Raw genomic sequence first — 16,665 nt, forward strand, 5'->3', positions numbered from 1 at the left:
ATGGGTATTAAGGAGGGCACGTACTGCATGGAGCACTGGGTGTTATAAAGAAACAATGGATTGTGGATCACTACATCAAAAACTAATGATGTATTGTATGGTGACTAACATAACATAATAAAATTAAATTAAATTAAAAGAAAAAAAGAAAGAAAGAAAGAAGGAGAGAAAGAAAGAAAGAAAGAGAGAGAGAGAGAGAGAGAGAGAGAGAGAAAGAAAGAAAGAAAGAAAGAAAGAAAGAAAGAAAGAAAGAAAGAAAGAAAAAGAAAGAAAGAAACTCTAAATATCAATATCTATAGGCCTTTTCTCTTGGACTATTAAGTTTATGCAGAAAGACCCCTCTAATGTCATGACTAGAGAAAGGGGGGAGATAACCCTAGCTTCTAGCACTGTGGTAACCACAAAAAAGGAAGTTGGGGAGACAGTTTCACTGTCCAATATATAGACTTTTATTCATTCCCTGTTTTAGAAAGGTTTCTCGCACTCGCCCTTCTCAGGTTGGCCTGCTGTGTGCCTGATCTTAATCGGGTCTTAAATTTGAGTTTGTTCCTGGAAAGATCCTTAGAAGAAGTTTTAGTTACCAGGAAAATAAAAAAAAAAAAAAAAAAAAACAAAAAAAAAAAAAAAACTTGTTTTCCAGGCATAGTTTCAAAGGCCAGACATTTAGGAAAGCATTAACACAGGTCCATAATCACTTATCAGGCATCTCCGAGGCCTGCTAAGTGTCAGAATTCAGAATGCTTTCATATTTCGGAAAAGTGGTATGCGGCCTACACACTATATTGACTAACACCTGCAGCTGGGGCAGGGCAGCTCTTCATAATGAGAGCGAGTAATATTTCTGCCGCAGAACAAATGCATGTTTATGCTAAGTAGGTTACAGATTTATAAATAGCCTCACATTAGTCCGGGACAGGTTTTGCCACCAAACAGGTTAAAAATAAAACTTGGTTTTTACAGATTTTTGGATTTGGAAACTGTAGATCAGATATAGTGTGTGCGTTTCGTATGCACCTCCTACACCTCCAGTCACACTTGGGGCATATTCACAGGGATTTTGTCACTCTGTGGGTCTGCCTGCTTGCAATGAGAGGTGGAAAAAAATGAGGCAAGTTGGAATGGGGGGGGTTAGGGGAGGCCAGGCTCAAGAGGGAGAGCGTCTAGTCGCTTGGAAAGTGTGCGTCCTGGTTCTATCCTAGCAAGCCCTGTTACTTTGAAAAAGCTACTTAACTTCCCTGAGCCTCGGTGTCCTCATCTATAAACGTTGGGTAATTCCAACTTATTCTGAAGTGTTTATGTGAGGATTAACTTAAATTCAGCCAACAACTATGTATTTTGCCCACTATTCCTAAGGCATTGCTCTGGGTCCTAGGAAAATAATTACGAACAAAAGAGATCAAAGTCCCCGCCCTCATAGAAACAACTTCCCAGTGAGAAGAGACACAGAGTAAATAAGCCAGGTGGCCATATATGCCACCGAAGAACAACAGGCAGGATAAAGGGGGGAGAGCCAGCGGGATGCAGATTATCTTATATATAAGATGGTCAGAACAACCTTTCAAATAAGGTGACAGTTAGTTAGAAACCTGAATTCAGGAGGGCGCCTGGGTGCCTCAGTCGTTGGGCATCTGCCTTCGGCTCAGGTCATGATCCCAGGGTCCTGGGATCGAGCCCCGCATCGGGCTCCCTGCTCAGCGGGAAGCCTGCTTCTCCCTCTCCCGCTCCCCCTGCTTGTGTTCCCTCTCTCGCTCGCTGTGTCTCTCTCTGTCAAATAAATAAATAAAATCTTAAAAAGAAAGAAAGAAAGAAGAAAGAAAGAAAGAAAGAAAGAAAGAAAGAAAGAAAGAAAGAAAGAAAGAAACCTGAATTCAGGAAAAGAAAGGGAACACAAGGAGAGTGTATGAAGGAAGGGTGTTCCAACTGAGTGGAACAGCAGTGCAAAGGCTCTGAGTAAAAAATAAAAAAGAAATGTGATTTATGTTTAAGGGACATGAAGTAATACAGAACAAAGGGACAGAAAATTATAGGAGCTGAAGTCTATGAGGTCCTGAGGACCGAATCCTGCAGAACCTTGTAGACCCTTCAAAGAACTTTGGCTCTAAGTGAAATGGGGAGCCCTTGTTGGTTTCTGAACAGAAAAATGACATCATACTACATCTTTTAACGTGATCAATCTAGTTGCTGTTTTGAGGAGACCACAGGAGCAGGAATGTAAGTAGAAGACCCAGTTATGAAGCTATTCTAAAAATTAAAAGCAGAGATTGATCTGTCCTTGACCAGCATGAATTTAGTGGATCAAACAAGTAGTCAGTTCCTTGATTTACTTTGCAAGTGCAGCTGAGATGGTTTGCTGATAGCCTGGATGCAGCATGAGAAAAGGAGAGTCAAGAGTGACTCCATAGTCTGAAGCCCTAGCAACTGGAAAGATGAAGCTGTCTTCTCCTAAAGTGGGGAATGGAGGTTTTCGAGGTAAAAGCAGTTCAGTCTTGGACTTGTCATCATTGCGATGTTTATTTGACACCCAAGGAAATGCGGTAACTGAATATAAGAGTATGGCATTCAGGGAAAGGTCTGTGATAGAGCTATAACTTGAGGGTTGTTGGCATATGGATGGTAGGAGATCACCAGGGAGTGAGGAGACAGAGAAGAGGTCAAGTCCAAGGGCTGCTCCCTGAGGTGCTCCAAAGTGAACAAGTGAAGATGAGCTAACAAAAGAAACTGAGGAGAAGCCAGTGACAGAAGACGAGAACCAAAGGGTGTGCTATTCCAGAAGCCAAGAGAAAACACTTTGTCAAGAGAAATGGAAGAACCAACCAATCAAACGCTGCTGATAAATCAAGAGAAGGACTGAGACTTGACCATTGGGATTGACAATATGGAGGTCACTGGTGAACCTGACAGGTGTGGTTTTTGTGGAGTGATGGAGGCAAAGTACTCATTCGACTGGGCTTAAGTCAGGAGAGAAGAGGAGTTACAGGGAGCAAATGATTCTTTCAAGGAACAAAGAAATGAGGCAGCAGCTAGCGGGGTAGATGAGGTCAGGGGAAGAAGTGCATGTGCATATGCGTGTGGGTGCGTTTCAGTGGGAGAAAAACAACAGCCACAGATAGACAGATGGGGCAGGCAGATGGGAATGGGCCAGCAGAGAGAGAGAAACATTGGAAAGAGAAGGGAATATTGCTGGAGTCATGTCCTTAATTAAGTAAGGGAATAGGACACAGCACACAAGTGGAGGGGTCGGTCTTAAATAGGAGCAGAAAGAATTCATCATCCACAGTAACAGGCAGAAAGTAGAATTTATGGGCGTACATTTGGTGGCGGAAAGAAGGTGTGAAAGTTCTCTGATTGCCATTACTTTCTCAGGTAAGTGGGAAACAAGGTTCTGAAAGTAAGGATGGGAGGTTTGAAGACCGAGAAAGAGGTATGAACGGTCACCTAGATCAGAGAAAATGGCAGTGGTTCTCAGCCAAGACTGCCCATTGGAATCAACAGCCGAGCTTTAAAAAAGGGTTGAGATGTCCAGGTCCACTCCACGAAGACTCTGAATTCATTCGTTCTAGGTGGCATTCAGGCTGCAGTACCTTTTATGATCTCCCCCAGGTAATGCTAATGGAAGCCAGAGTTGAGAACCACTGCACCCAGGGAATGGAGAAAGATGGCCTGACAATGCCCAAGTCCACTTAAGGATCATGATGGTGAATTAGAGCGGGAGCCATCAGGACAGCGGTCTGCTTCTCTACCGTGGCATTCAGCTGGGGGCAGCAGGCGTGGTTGGGGGGAGTGAGCTGGAGGTAATCAGGGTTACGTGAGATCCCTGTAAGGTGCACACCATAAGAGTCCAGTAAATGAAAGCTGTTACGTTTATTTTTATCACCAGCAAAGTGAAGTAAACTATCCTTGTAGCAAACATCAAATATAACTTTGTTTTTATCTCATCCAAATGATTCACTCAATTTGTATCTATCACGGGTTTTGAAGTCATTTGCAAGTAACTAAAATCACAAATGTCTATCCTGAAATGTTAATGTTAAGGAGGTGCCCTGTGGTTCTTTGCTTGTGACCCTGAGCACTGGCATTCACCAGTCACCCCTCCCACCCAGCCTCTCCGAGTCTCAACGTGACAACAGTTTTGCGCCAAAGTTTTGTGAAGCCTGCATTTCAGGGGTTCCATATTTGTAATTCCCGTCTGGTGATCTGTGCTACTCCCTCTGGGAAGGTCCACCCTTGATCCTAGCCCTGAACCTGGAGAGATCTCTGTGGTGATAGGTGCCATCTCAACACCCCCTCCCCGAGCCAGTCTTGGCTAGGACCCTGTCCATGTCTACCCAACTGCTGGAAAAAGACTGCATACTCTATCCTGAGCCTAAACTGTGTGAACTCGAATGCCAGCAGGGGGTAGAAGCCCTGTGGGCTCCCCTGCAGGTCCCCCACTGTCCCCTACTGTCAGCTCCTGCCGGCCCTTATCAGTGGATCTCATGCCAAATCCCGGGTGTGAACTGCCTTCTACCCTACCCTAACTGCCCAGGCAACCCCTCCCCATCCCCCCGTGGGGATCTCACCTGGTCCTCTCTGGGCCCGCCCGGCCCCTGCCTTTTGCTCCATCAGCAACATGTGCAGCTCCCATTCATCTGCATCCTGACTGTACCCCCACCTCTCCTCCTAGACAGAGGCTCCTCCAGGAAGGGGCTGAACCTCACGTAGCTTCCGATCCACAGTGCCTAGCAGAGTGCCAGGCCCATGGCCAATAACTGAAAATCACTATGACATTAAAAATAACCACCACTTATTATCACTAATTACATGCTGGTACTAGGTTAAGCACTACCCAGGACTCACACCAATGCTGTCAGGTAGCAATGATTAATACAGATTACAGATGAGAAACTGAGGGTCAGAGAAGGTGAGTTCCTGAGTTCAGACAGCGAAGTAAGTGGCCAAAAGAAGAAGAAGAAAAAGAAGTAGAGGCATATCTGGAATTAAATCCGAGTTTATCTGGCTGCACAGCATGTGGTGTTTTTCACAACATGACAGGGTTTTCTGAGAAAGAGGACCCTGCAGATGGTAATGGGGAAGCCAGGGAGTTGCCTCCCAGCCCCCACTCTGGGTGCCACCTGGACAGTCCCGGAGACAAGAGCAGTACTCTCCAAGTGCAGAAGCCTGTCCCTGGGAAGTGCCTTTCATCCATCTCCTCCTTACCTGATCTTTGCTCTCCTCTGGATTTATAGGCCAGAATGAAATGTTCATTGTGTAGAGCAAAAAAGGAACCACCACAAGCCCTCTGGCAGGAAGCGTCTTCTGGGGATTTATTCCCTACACTGTCATTAACCACCCCCAGCTCAGGCCCCGGGCCAGCATCCTCCCAACACCAGACAATTGACAAAGCCTGTCTGCTTGGATAAATGAGGGTCCAACACAACTGCTTTTGTCAGAGCTCCCTCAATGCCCTGCCCCCTTCTTACCTGGGACAAATTCCTATGACCCTGGTTCCCAACAGGATGAGAAAAAGAAGAGCAAGGTCCTAAACATGACTCCACCTGCCCTAGGGCTCAGCTCCACGGATCAGCCCAGAGAACATTTGCTATTTCATCTTGCTGCTTGGGTCTCACTTCCGAGGCCAGAAGTGACCGGTGAAAAAGGACTGCCCTGAGCGTCCCCCACCTGGGCTCCTGCATCTCCCACTGTGCTCTCACACCTTGACCTTCCCTAGAAAGCACCTGCTCAAGCTCACTGGGGTTGACTGCATCCTGGTCTCGGGGGGGCAGAGGGCAAGCCCGGGGAGGGCTGGGCACCATGCTGGGCCTGGGCTGTGCTGAGAGCCCAGTCAGCATCCTGCCATCCAGGGGGCCACTGTCTAACATAGCTGACTTCACGTAACAACAGGAGTACAGTGTCCGAGATGAAAGGCCTTCTCTTTGCTGAAGGTGCCAGCAATTGAAGGGGCCCATCCTGAGCTAGCAGAGTAAAAAGCCTGTGTCAACATAGTCGAGAGACCAGTAGGATGAAGAAATTGGTTTCTTCAGCAGTAACGAGTAGCTTCGTTCTCTCTAAAACCACCCATCACCCTCCACACAACGCACACAACAGGACTTTTGGACACCACCCCCACCCCCCACCGCCCCCAGTGGCACGGTAGGCCCCACTCCAGAACCTCAAACAATCCCAATCCTTCCTGGGGCAAAATGTGAGTTGCCTTAGGCCACACTAGCTCGGTCCTGAGGTCTGGCTACCAGCCCACCCTGATGTATTGTGTTGGAGACCAATTTCTCTGAGGCCAGGGCCCTGCCTTGTTCTCATCAGCACTCCTGAAAAGTAAAGCCTGCTCCAGAGGCCCCTGGCATCTCTGCCCCTCCTGTCCCTTTTCCAGACCACAAGCCTCTACCAGGCGGACCTGGCAGGGCCTGCTCACTTGGCAGCTGCGACATTCCGTCCCGTGGCCTGGCGTGTCTGGGACACCCTCCTCTGCCCTGGATAACTCACCACGCTGTTCACAGCTGCCCCGCCTCGCTCAGCTCTGGCCCAGACTTTGCCAGCAACCAGGAAGGCAGGCAGGAGACCCAGACAGAGGACCTGCCTCCCTCCCTCTCCACGGCCTCCCCTCATAGCCCCCAGCTGCTTGTCTAAGTCAGGAGAGCGCAGCTTCTTGCCTGGTGACCAAGTGGTTTGGGGCAAGACTGCAGGGAGCATGTCTGTGACTGTGGGAGTTTTTATGGACACCTATGGGTGCTCGAACAGATGTCTCTAAGTTCTCAGAAGGGCAAGGGGTGTGCCCACAATAACAAACCGTTCTGTGTGGCTCTTTTATTCTTTGTCATCTTTTCACATCTATGATCTCATTTGAACATGAAAACAAATCTGAGGGTAGGCAGCCCCACAACTATTATCCCCTTTTATGGATAAGGAAATTAGTGTTAGGACTAAGTAGCTTGAGGCTACAAACAACTACCGTCTGGGCCATAATTAGGCTCTTATATTTACCTGAAATTTACATGGAAAAGAGATTTATTTATATTTCATAAGTCTCCATGTAGGTAAAATATATGAAGTATAGTTATCTAGAAAGTCTTTAACTATAAAAAATATTTTTTATATTTATTTGTATTTTTATATTTTATGTTGCACAGAGGTGGCCGCTTCTGGTCTTCTGTGCACCACAAATCATAGCGTGGTAGAAAAACCAGGGGCTTTGCCATGCAGGCAGCTCAGGGGATTCAAGCCACAGTCTCCTATTGTGCAACTGCAGGCAAATAAATCTCTCTCTCTTAACCTCAAGTTTCTCCATCTGTACCATAGGGATAATTATGCCCATTCTCTAATAGGGCTGCTGGGCAGCCTAGAGATACGGTCCGTCATACCTGGCACGCCGGGCCAGGGATGCTCTTCCCCCATTCTCCACCCATCAGAACTCTCCATTCTTCAGCATCCAGTTCAAACTCTATCTCCTTGGTGAAACATTCCTCTTCAACCTCTGGGCCCCGCCACCCACTGAGTCATCTGGTTTACAGTGTCTCATTCTGCCTAGAGTTCATTGTTCATGTAACCGACTCGCCAACTTCCCCGTGAAAACACAATGTCCTCTTCATCCATTGCATCTGCCCCTGCTCCCCACACCCTGAGCATCAGTATTTAACAATATCTTTTTTTAAGATTTTATTTATTTGAGAGAGAGAGAGGGAGGGAGGGAGCATGAGGGGGGGCAGACAGAGAGGGACAAGCAGACTCCGTGCTGAGCAGGGAGCCCCACGCGGGGTTCTATGTCAAGACCCTGAGATCATGACCTGAGCTGCCACCAAGGGTCGGACCCTTAACCGACTGAGCCACCCAGGTGCCCCAACAATACCTTTTGATAGCCTAACACAAAATTATACAGAACTAAAAGCCACCCAAGATCCCACTATCCAGAAAAAAAAATAGATTAATATCACTCCTTACATGTCTCTACATTGACATGTGGATAGAAGCGTGGAGGAGGGCAGCATGCATGAGACAAGGATGGCTGAAATGCTTGATAAAATAGCTATTTTTTTTATTTTTAAATTGTATTTTATTTCCATTCTACAGAAAAGGAAAATTTTTAAAAAGCTGGACTTCTCATAAATGTTTCTCCACCAAAACAGATATTATTTCCTTAAAGATCCCTCCAAGTTTAAGAAAAGAATGAGTTGAAATGTTGGAGCCATGACTTTGTCTCTTTAGACAGTCTGAGAGCGGGAAGGTTAGCACACAGGCGTGCTCTGCATCCTCCCCCAGCCATCCACGTCCCTCACTTCCTTGCTACTTCTCACATTCAATTCCTTAGCCTTCCTGCCAACCCTTGCTTCACTTCTCTCTATTTGAGTAGATTAAGGGCTCACACGCTCTCTTTCTCTAAAATAAATAAATAAATAATCTTTTTTTTTTTTTTTTTTAAAGGAGGGGGCTCACAAAATGACCCTTAACCATGCCTTCCTAAGTGCACTTTGGATTCATCCTTTTCATCAGCAAGTAGGTTTTCCCAAGAAGTGCCCCTATATGCTATATTCCCTGAGTTCTTGCACACATGAGAACTGGCCACCTGCCTTATCCTGGGGGAGTGAGTTACTTCAGTGCAGTTTTCAGTCACACTGCCTTTCCCTCAGAGCCCTGTGAATATTTCTTCTCCATGTTCTCAAGTTTTCTCCTGTTGCTGATCAAGCCTGAGGCCAACAGGACTTTCTGCTCTGCACAGAGACAAATAGGTCCCAATATCCATTTTCCAAGACCTTCCTGAAACCAGAGTTTTCAGAGGGGGCCCAGCCCCCCAGCTGGAGATGTTCTCCCAGCCGCCTTTACACTCAGGTGTGTCCACGTTTTGGTCAACAGACCACGAGCAGAAGTGACATGTGTCTCTGCAGATACCCCAGTTACCGTTCTGAAAGATCACCTCCGGAGGACTTTTAGATCTCTGATTTTCTCTGATTAATTTCCTTATTGTTCTCGGCATATGCTGTGATTCTCCTCAAGCCTTCCCTCTCGAACAATTTAGTTTTTTTAGTAACTTTTCCATAGTGATGTCTATATCATCATTTGTTTCCTTATTCTTTATTTCATTCCATAGTTTGATCATCTTGTCTCTGAGCTCTCTATTGGTTACTTTTCAAAAAACTTTACTTGAATGCTTGAATGGATACTGTCTCTCCAACCCAAGAGCCAACTCCAAGCCAGAAATTAGCTTGGGAGATGGGGAGAATAGGCCAATGGGATCCCATTTTTCACTGGGAGAGACAGAATAATTTTACTCATAGGTCATCTGTGAGTCATCCACCTTCCTGATCCTACTCATTCTTAAAGGAACAGCTCCAGACCCACCTGTTCCAGACTCTTCCAGCCCAGACTGATTGCTCCTTCTCCGGTCCCCAACGGTTTATTGGAACTAAACATTCACAGGTAATGCTTGGGCTACAAAGTGAACCTGGAACTTTTGAGAAAGGGCATGAATCTTCATCTCCCTTTTCGTATATGGTTAGGCACATAAAGGTTTTCTTTGAAGACTTCTGGAGTACTGATTTTCTGAATGAAAAGGAGGGCAAAAACTAGAACCAATACTCAGAGGAAGGCTTCAACACCAGCCCCACTAGTCCCAATTTAACTATATGTTGGAAAACACTATGACGCAGGTGGAAGGAAGAAGATTCAGCAGGATATTATCCTTAAAAGATCAAAAGAGAAGGAACAAGCACCTTAGCCAGCAAGCGAGACCTTCCCAGCCTGCCTCTGCAGGCACTGTCATGGGAGCTGAGTAGGCCTACATTCAAGGACAAGCACCTCAATTTGTCCCCTAGTGCTGAACCTCCTTCAGCCATTGATTCCTCACCTACTAGATGGGGATGATAATGGTACATATCCCACATAGGGAAGTTACGAAAATTATAGATAATGCAGGTAATGGTCCAGCCCCGTCCCCACCACTTCCTGACCTCCGCGCTCATTTCCAGAAACACCAACCTGCTAGTGGTTCCCCCCACATGCAGCGAGCCATGTTTTACCCCACACTTTTGCTCCCTCAGCCCCTTCTCCTTCAAGTGCCCTTTCCTTGGAGGCTAACGGCTCCTGCCCTCCAAGACCCAGCTTTAGGTGTGGTGTCACCTGCCCCGGAAAGCTTTCTCAAACTCCCTACACCTTCTTCCCCACTTCATGACATTTATCACACAATATCGCAACTAACATCTGCATGCCCTCCTCCAACTGAAGAACAAAACTATGGGAATGTTGGGGTCTCTGTTCTAAAAATGCACATTGTACACAGGCTACAGCGGACATTCAAAGTTTGTTGAATGAACGAACAAAGCAAGGGCTCTAAGAGGAAGAGGGTGACACAGGAAGTCTGTCTGCTGCTGACCTCCAAGGCCCTGCTCGTTACACTGAATGCGTGTGTGCGTGTTATCTACAACATGTGCCCTTTATGTAAATATTCCTAATGCCTTGCACAATGACTAGCACATAATCGGCACTCAATAAATATTTGATGAATAAATTAATGTATAATAAATTCCAAAAGAGAAGAAACTGTTTGAGAGCCTAGAACCACAGGTGCAAGGTAAGCCCTTCACCGTGCCTATACCGAGTTGCATTTACAAGCTAAAGGCATGTGAGGGAGCCAAGCAGTGGTAACCCCCAATCTGTGGCCATACTCACCACCAGTGGGTTTATGCCCAGTCATAACAAGATAATGAGTCAGGTGGATATCCCAGCTTTAAAGGGCAAGCAAAAAGTTTTTTAAAAGGGCAAACCAGGATTGACACAAACTCTTACCAAAAAGGGGAATGAGAAAATGCTATCCACACATGACTCTCCCATGAATTCTTTCCTTCATATGTTCTCAGGGGAAAGATAGAAAACCTCCATCGGCCCCTCTAGGGAGAAATTCAGCCAAGCCCCCAGTGAAACTCGGAATTGAACCACTGTCTCAGACTCAAAGGACTTAGAATTATTAGCAGTGGAAAAACCTGTAACATAACACAGAGAAAAAGCTATGCCCCATATCAGCCTCTGTCCTTAGCAGCAGTGGAATTTTGGGTGAGTCTCTGTCCTTCTCTGAAGCTCAGTTTTCTCATCTGCAAAATGGAGCTAATGATACCAAGACACGGAGTGTCGCTATGAGGACTGGATGAGAAAACATACACAGTGCTTCATCAGGGCCAGGAGCACAGCAAAATCCCAGAACATGGTAAACTTGCTACGCTGCCCTCACCAAGACTTAACTAACACTGAAGTCCAAGAGGCTCTTCCTCATCCTCAGGAAAGAAAGGGACAAGCATTAAATATAAATATGGTGGATGCTGTCAACTCTAGCCCGGAGGACCTTCAAGAGGTTGCAAAGGGTAGTGTGTTGCTAAAATTAAAGCCGAATGACATCTCATCACTGTGCTAGGGAAACCAGGAGATGGATGCAGATTTAGAAAGACTGTAATGAAAAAAAAATTTACAATCATCCTCCTGGGACATGTAGTTCTTTTCTGGTTGCCAGATTTCCTGGTCATCTAAAGTGTATGTGATATATTTATTACTGTGGAAATAATTTGTGAATATAAAGTCAAGTAGGCTGAAGCCAAGGACAGAACGGGAGGAGGGTTGCCAAGATCCAGGGGAAACAATGGTTAAGCCTCCTTTGAAAGCGTCCATTTGTTTTCCACCTTTACAAAGCAGGTGAGAGCTGCTCCGGTTACGTCCCCTATAACGTGCCCCAACCCCGCAGTCCTACTTTGCCTCGTTCTGCTACCCGCCCCAGGGTCATTGACTCCCAAGGTCGGAAGGGGCCTTCTTTGCAGGCATTTGGGTCAACCGGGTCTGCAAAGCAGGAATCTTCTGATGGCAGACAAGTTCACGGGCAACGTTTGCGTGAATGCTCCCCCCCGCCCCCGACAGGGCGTTCGCTGCCCTGTGACATAGCTTGTTCCATGGTTGGACAGCTCTGCTGAGTAAGCTGTTCCTTATCTGCCATGCCACCATGTCTCCCCCAACCTATGTTGGTTCTCCCTTCCACGGCAACCACCCAGGGGGCTTCTGATCCTTTCTCCACGTGAAGAAGGTGCCTCTTCTTATTCCCTGCAGGCTAGAAAGCCCAGTTTCTGCATTCATCCCACTTTCAATAGGGTGGCTTAAGCTTCTGTCTTCCAAGTAGCCCCTCTCTGGGTGTGCTGCATTTTACCATGATCTGTATTGGAGCCAGAGAAACAGAACACTCCAGATGGGTCTGATCAGGCAGAGCCGAGGAGCACTGGGGTACTCCCTCCTCCAAGCCTGATACCAAATACTCCTCTCCTTCCCTTCTCCCTCCTCCATCCCTCTCTCTCCAGTTCCAGGCCTCCCCCTGGGTCTCTCCTGGGGGGGGGGGGCGTCCTGGGAACAGAAACAAACTTGGAGGGGCCGGTGCCGGGGACAGTGCAAGGAGGAGGAGAAGGTGATGACGCAGCTCAGTGTCTTGCCCTTGCAGCCTCGGGCACCCAAGCAGGCAGGCTTCTCCAAAAATAACCCTGTCCAAACAGTCAGCCTCTTAGTAATTTCCCAGGAGCCCTTTGTTCCAGCTTTCCAGGGTGTGGTCCTCAGTGTCCCTGTGCCCATCCCTTCCCTCGCCACCCTTCCCAGAGCTTAATGAGTTGACTTAAACTGACATTTACAACCATTGTTCCATATGTCAAGGGTCTAAATACACTTCAAAATATATTTTTATGGAACATTTTTATGGTTAAATAAACATCATCGTATGGAGTGTAATGCAGCTACGAGAAAAATATCTGCATACACTGATAGGGAAAGAGCTCCAATACGTACAGTAAAGTGAAAAATGCAGGTTTGCAAAGTGGCAGTTATAATGGAATTTATTTACTGAGGTTTTTTTTTTAAGACTTCCATTTATTTATTTGAGAGAGAAAGAGAAATCATGCATGAGAGCGCGAGCACAAGCGGGGAGAGCGGCAGGCAGAGGGAGAGGGAGAAGCAGGCTCCCCGCTGAGCAGGGAGCCTGACGTGGGGCTCGATCCCAGGACCTTGGGATCACGACCTGAGCCGAAGGCAGACGCCCAACGACTGAACCACGCAGGCTCCCCTATTTACTGAATTTTTAGAATGTATCTGCATACAACCATGGAATATACACATAAATGTATATACCAAAGGGGCTGAAGGACCCACAAAGTGCAAACAGATCCCACTTCAGAGAGAAGTGGATCAAGGAAAATGGCAAAAAGTGAGGGGGTTCATTTTCTACCCTGTTTGAATACTGAAGCAGATTTCATTTACTACGTGTATAGAGAAACCCCCTGACCCTGGGTCTCCATGTCCCCCTTTGTCATTGATCATCTCAGAGCTGGAAGGGGCCTGGAGAGCTAAGAGTTGGGTCCCTGAGGTGGGGTGCCCAGGGTGGCATGCATCTTGCCTGACACACAGCTGGCTAGCGACAGCTGGAGACCACAAGGCATAGTGCTGACAGAGTGGGACCCCCAGAGGATTAAAGAGAGGGCTTCAACTTAATTACTAAAGCAAACCAACTTTCTTCTTTCAGTTGAGTCAGAAATCCCTACTTGGGTGAACAGCCAGAGAGAAGAAACCAAGCTCACGGAGCCTGGAGGGAACGGGGTCTCAGGCAGGGCCTGTCTCTCGGCACAGCTAGAAGACACCCTCCCTTCTCTGGGCCTCCTTGCCCTCATCTACAAATCAGAGGGAAAGGCTAAGTAAGAGGGGACGAGGCGAGATTCACGGGCACGGGGTGACCTGTGGGCCAGGTGCCCACCTGAGCAAGCAGCCCGTTCTCAGAATGAGATGGGCAGCAACACTCCCCGAACGCCTCCTGGGCGGTGGGGCTGTCGTCTGGGGCCTTAAATCCATACGGAAACTCTGCCTCTCAGGAAGGGAAGGCTGGAGTCCAGCCTGACTCGGGTCCACCTAACATCGAGCTGCTTGGGCTAGCACGTGGATGACCTCATTCAATACTTGGCCAAACTTTTACAAATGTGCTCAAAAGCATACAACTGGTAAAGGGTGGGAACATTCTGCAAAATGAAGGCTCCTGACTCTAAATTCAGTGCTCCTTCTAACCTGTCAGTTTGGGATGCAGCAGAGCCTCCTCACTTGAGTAGTAACACTTCAGAAGTTCTCTGGTTGGCTCCCTCTCCCTCTGACACACACACACACACACACACACACACACACACACACACACACACTGTCTCATAACAGTGACAACAGAGACAGGCTCCGAGAGCAGGACCACCCAATGTCTCAGATATGCATCATGCGATTAAGATGTCTGGGATATGCTTCCAAGTTATCTGGGGCAGACTGTGGGGCTATAGGTCAGCGATGAATTTTGATCATTGTTGAAGATAAGTGATTGTTCACAGGGCTTCATTACACTAGTCTTCCTACTTTTGTATGTTTGAAATTGTCCTTAAGAAGACTTTTTGGGGGTTTAGTGGGTTAAGCATCCGACTCTTGACCTCACCTCAGGTCTTGATCTCGGGGTCATGAGTTCAAACCCCGCACTGGGCTCCACACCGGGCAGCCTACTTAAAAAAAGAAGAAGAAGAAGGGGGGAGAGGAGAAGGGGGAAAAGACTTTTTTTATAATGCGTCATGCAAGTGGATCGTTTCCCTCTCAATTTGTCACCTGGCAGGTAGTCCCATTTTAATGAATTTTCTGCTTCCCTCAGCACCGAAAGCCATACAATGGTCTGCTATCATTTTAAGAAAAAATATCAGAGCCAAAGTTTCTGCATGTTGTGAAAAATCTCAATTATAACAATAATAACTCACTTACTGAGTGCTGCCTATATACCTGTCACTGCACTGGACCCTTTAGCTATGATTCCATGTAATCCTTACAATGGCCCAGTGAAGTCAGGGCTTTGCTACCCATTTTATAGAGAAGGAAACTGAAGTTCACTGAGCTTAAACTAGCTTGTCCACCTGTGATAAATGATGAGCAAGAATTCAAATCCTTCATCACAAGAAAAAAAAATTCTGTATATGTGGTGATGGATTATTTTTTAAGATTTTTTAATTTATTTATGAGAAAGAGAGAGAGCACACGTGCAAAGGAAGGAGCAGAGGGAGTGAGACAAGCAGACTCCACGCCCAGCATGGAACCTGACGTGGGGTTCCATCTCACGACCCAAGATCATGACCTGATCCGAAACCAAGAGTCAGATGCTTAACTAGACTTATTGTGGTGATCATTTCACAATATACACAAATGCCCAAATCACTAAATTGTACACCTGAAACTAATATAATGTTGTATGTCAATTATACCTCGGTAAAAACTAATCAAATCCTCAATTACTTGTGCTCTTAATTTCTACTGCTCCCACAATATGTAATACTTCAGTACTTTAAGACTTTATATGTAATTGGGACTAAATCTATGAGGGTTTTTTTTTTAATTTTATTTATTTATTTGAGAGAAAGAGATAGCAACAGAGATAGTGAGAGAGAGCATGAGCGGGCAGAGAGAGGAAGAAGCAGACTCCCCACTGAGCAGGGAGCCCGATGCGGGGCTCAATCCAAGGACCCTGGGACCATGACCTGAGCTGAAGGCAGATGCTTAACCAACTGAGCCACCCAGGCGCCTCTGGACCATGAGCTTCTTTAAAGCTGAACTCTTCTCAGGGCGCCTGGGTGGCTCAGTTGGTTAAGCGACTGCCTTCGGCTCAGGTCATGATCCTGGAGTCCCGGGATCGAGTCCCGCGTCAGGCTCCCTGCTCAGCAGGGAGTCTGCTTCTCCCTCTGACCCTCTTCCCTCTCATGCTCTCTCTCATTCTCTCTCTGTCAAATAAATAAATACAATCTTTAAAAAAAAAGATTAAAAAAAGCTGAACTCTTCTCATACATCTTTGGTTTAGCATGGGCACTCAAATATGTGAGGACTGAATTAGGAAATGACTAAGGAGTTGCTGACTTAATACCTACAGAAACTGTTCAAGTTGTTGGAGGTTACAAGAGCAGGACGAGAACCCAAGGTCACATGTAGGACACTTGCCCCTTCACCTTATACTTTAAACTTTTTCTAAAATAAAAAAAATTACATAAAAATGGCTGGAGTTCGAGGGCACCTGGGTGGCTCAGTAGGTTAAGCATCTGACTCTTGGTTTCCGCACAGGTCATGATCTGAGTGTCATAAATGGAGACCTGTGTCAGACTCCGTGCTGGGCGTGAAGCCTGCTTAAGATTCTCTCGCTCCCTCTCCCCCTCCACCCTCATGTGCCTGTGGTCTCTCTCTCTTAAAAAAAAAAAAAAATCGCTGGAGTTTGAACACTTGAGGCAGGTTGGGTTAGGGAGAAGATGCTGGAAGCTCCTTCCTCTACAGGCCCTCACTGAAATATCACTGGAATGATCAGATCCCATGGGCCACGTGACCTGGGACGTGGGGAGCAGCTGATACGGGTGATAAATGAAAGAGGCAGCTTTAATGCTGATGTAGACCATGACATGTATATCTGAGAAGGTTATGCAAGAAAGGCAAGAGATAACTGTACATACAGCATGTTCTCAACCATTTAGAGAAAACAAATCCATTGAAAAAAAAAAAAAAAAAAAACAGTGGGAAAATTGCCAAATGTTAACAGTGGTTACCTTTGAATGATGGAATATTTTTCTGTTTCTCTATACTTTTTTGTACTTTCCAAATTATCCTCAATGGGCATACTTGATTTTT

General features: G+C 46.5%; 1 protein-coding gene across 7 annotated transcripts in view; it reads right to left on the reverse strand.

Moving 5' to 3' along the window:
- ST6GAL1 (ST6 beta-galactoside alpha-2,6-sialyltransferase 1) overlaps positions 1–16,665 on the reverse strand; it is a 158,941-nt gene that overhangs the window by 105,880 nt on the left and 36,396 nt on the right. The window contains exon 1 of one of the 7 annotated variants that reach the window (XM_073895905.1): positions 1,587–1,605. The exons of the other annotated variants lie outside the window; for them this stretch is intronic. The gene's annotated coding sequence lies outside the window, so the exon portion shown is untranslated. Of the gene's footprint in view, positions 1–1,586; positions 1,606–16,665 lie in introns of those variants that run through there. 7 annotated transcript variants of the gene reach the window in all.

This window comes from Callorhinus ursinus, unplaced genomic scaffold (assembly GCF_003265705.2).
Source record: "Callorhinus ursinus isolate GAN/ISIS: 27379988/994484 unplaced genomic scaffold, GSC_fseal_2.0 scaffold1, whole genome shotgun sequence".
NCBI classification, from domain to species: domain Eukaryota; kingdom Metazoa; phylum Chordata; class Mammalia; order Carnivora; family Otariidae; genus Callorhinus; species Callorhinus ursinus.